The following is a 2,772-nucleotide window of genomic DNA, read 5'->3' as shown; positions in this document are numbered from 1 at the left end:
TTTTTTTTTTTTTTTTTGCGATATGTGGGCCTCTCACTGTCGTGGCCTTTCCCATTGCCGGACGCACAAGCTCAGCGGCCATGGCCCACGGGCCCAGCCGCTCCGCGGCACGTGGGATCCCCCCGGACCGGGGCACGAACCCGTATCCCCTGCATCGGCAGGCGGACTCCCAACCACTGCGCCACCAGGGAGGCCCGACAATACTTATTTTTAAACACCAGAATCACATGTGATGACAAGATGTTTACACTGAGAGAGGCAAGAGGGAAGTGCAGCTTCACATTTCTCCATCTCAGTCTCTCGAGAGAGCAAGCACACACTCATTGAATGGAAAGGCTGACATTTAAATTGTTCTTGATCCTACTCTCTTTTAGAGAGTGAACTGGGGACAGCGGGGAGTGGGTAGCGGGTGCGTAGGGAAAATAGCACTTTTAGTTAAATTTGACTCAATTAAATGGGAATATGATGTAGACCCTCACGTGCTTGTGTTAACGGGATAATCCAAAATATAAAATGTTATCCAGTTGCAGGATATTAGGCCTTAAGTCAAGAAATGCTCTAAGAAAAATATTTATAAATTGGTTCCTTAAACCATGCCTCCGTAAGCTTCTACTAAGGGCAGCAACTACTTTCTTATTCGCATTTCATATCCTCAGTACCTGTTAGAGTGCCAGAGTACTTGTGTGATAAATGTTAATAAATAATAGCAGGGTAACAGCCAGACACAAAACAAAATGAGTGAAGAATTAAGTTGAATAAAGATGTCCATTATTTGGCATTTAGAAGGAGGCTGTTTACAATATTGAGGGAAGAAAAAAAATAGTATTCTATGCCAGGTTCCCAGAAGAATGTCATATTTTTTCAACCCTTAGCATCTAACACAGGATCTGGCACAGAAAAAGGGCTCAATAAGATTTGTGATCCTTAATAATTACTAACACTTACTGAGTTGCTTGCTATATTCAAGCATCATCTAATTAACACCTTTACATACATTACTGCCTGGCTAACCCAAAGGCACAGAGTTAGTATGCTTTGGAGCCAGAATTTAAAACAAGGTCTGTACTACTCTAGAACCAGTGCTCTTGACCACTAGGCAATACTGCTCCTCAATTTCATCAAAAAGTAAACAAAGCAACTCACATTTTGAAAAAGCTCTTGTCTCAAGAACCATAATTAGAGCTAAGTAAGGTCTCATTTTAAAGATAATCCTTGGGACTTCCCTGGTGGTGCAGTGGTTAAGAATCTGCCTGCCAATGCAGGGGACACGGGTTTGAGCCCTGGTCCGGGAAGATCCCACATGCCACGGAGCAACTGAGCCCGTGCGCCACAACTACTGAACCTGTACTCTACAGCCCACGAACCACAACTACGGAGCCCACGTGCCACAACTACTGAAGCCTGTGCACCTACGGAGTGTGTATATCCACAGGTTCACTTTCTAATTACAAAACTACCACATGTTCAATACTGAAGATTCAGAAACCATTAGACTGTTAGTCATTAGATTGCAAATTTGTAAATTATATTTCAGCTATATTGATTCTATGTAATGAAGTGGATTCGGTATTTTTGCTTCAATTACGTCTAACATAGATGCATGGCATGGCTTAAAGCAAGTTCAAAACTCCTAAGGAGAACCATTCAACTGTTCATATGATAACTGTCACAGAACTAGACAGCTCATTTTGTAAAACAAGCCCCGCCATTCATCCTTTGATAAGCATCTTTTCAACAATCATTTTTATACTAGTTGATTTCCATCACTTTCAGTCAGTGTGGGATATTAAATATTAAAATATCCTGCCACTATCAGAAGAAATAGTATATATGTAATGTTAAAATATCATTAAAATTCTCACAATTTAAATGTTGGAGGAAAAAAGTTGAAAGTCAAATGCAAGATAAAATAGTAAAGGAGGTCAGGAAGTAATTCTCTATTTTTCAAGCTAGGAGGAAATTATACATTTATTTGGAATAAGGCAACATGGGTTAATGAAAAAAATCACTTATTTTTTACTTTTGGCTAGAATTATATCAACTTAGTTATGAGGTAACACTGGTACTATTCCTACCCGTATTATTCGGAATACATTATATTTATCATTTTATTCTACTTCATTAAAAAAAAAACTGCTGGTCATGACCTGCTAAATTGATTTGACATCTCATATACAGGATGCAACCTGCAGTTTGGGGGGGAAAAACCCACACTATTTTTTTTTTTTTTTTTTTTTTTTCTTGCGTTATGCGGGCCTCTCACTGTCGTGGCCTCTCCCATTTGCGGAGCACAGGCTCCGGACGCACAGGCCCAGCGGCCATGGCTCACGGGCCCAGCCGCTCCGCGGCATGTGGGATCCTCCCGAAACGGGGCACGAACCCGCGTCTCCTGCATCGGCAGGCGGACTCCCAAGCACTGCGCCACCAGGGAAGCCCAAAAACCCACACTATTTTAATGGATGTTATTGAAAATTAACATCCAGTTATTAGTAATGGAATAAACAATCATTTGTTAATAAAGTTTATTAACTGAGAAGTTGTTTATAATAACCTTTCAAAAGTGGAAACTACATGGGCTTCCCTGGTGGCGCAGTGCTTGTGAGTCCGCCTGCCGATGCAGGGGACGTGGGTTCGTGCCCCAGGCCGGGAAGATCCCACATGCCACGGAGCGGCTGGGCCCGTGAGCCATGGCCACTGAGCCTGCGCGTCCGGAGCCTGTGCTCGCAATGGGAGATGCCACAACAGTGAGAGGCCCGCGTACCGCAAAAAAAA

The sequence above is a fragment of the Lipotes vexillifer genome, unplaced genomic scaffold (assembly GCF_000442215.2).
Source record: "Lipotes vexillifer unplaced genomic scaffold, Lipotes_vexillifer_v1.1 scaffold232, whole genome shotgun sequence".
Lineage (NCBI taxonomy): Eukaryota > Metazoa > Chordata > Mammalia > Artiodactyla > Lipotidae > Lipotes > Lipotes vexillifer.
This window is presented reverse-complemented; position numbering follows the sequence as displayed.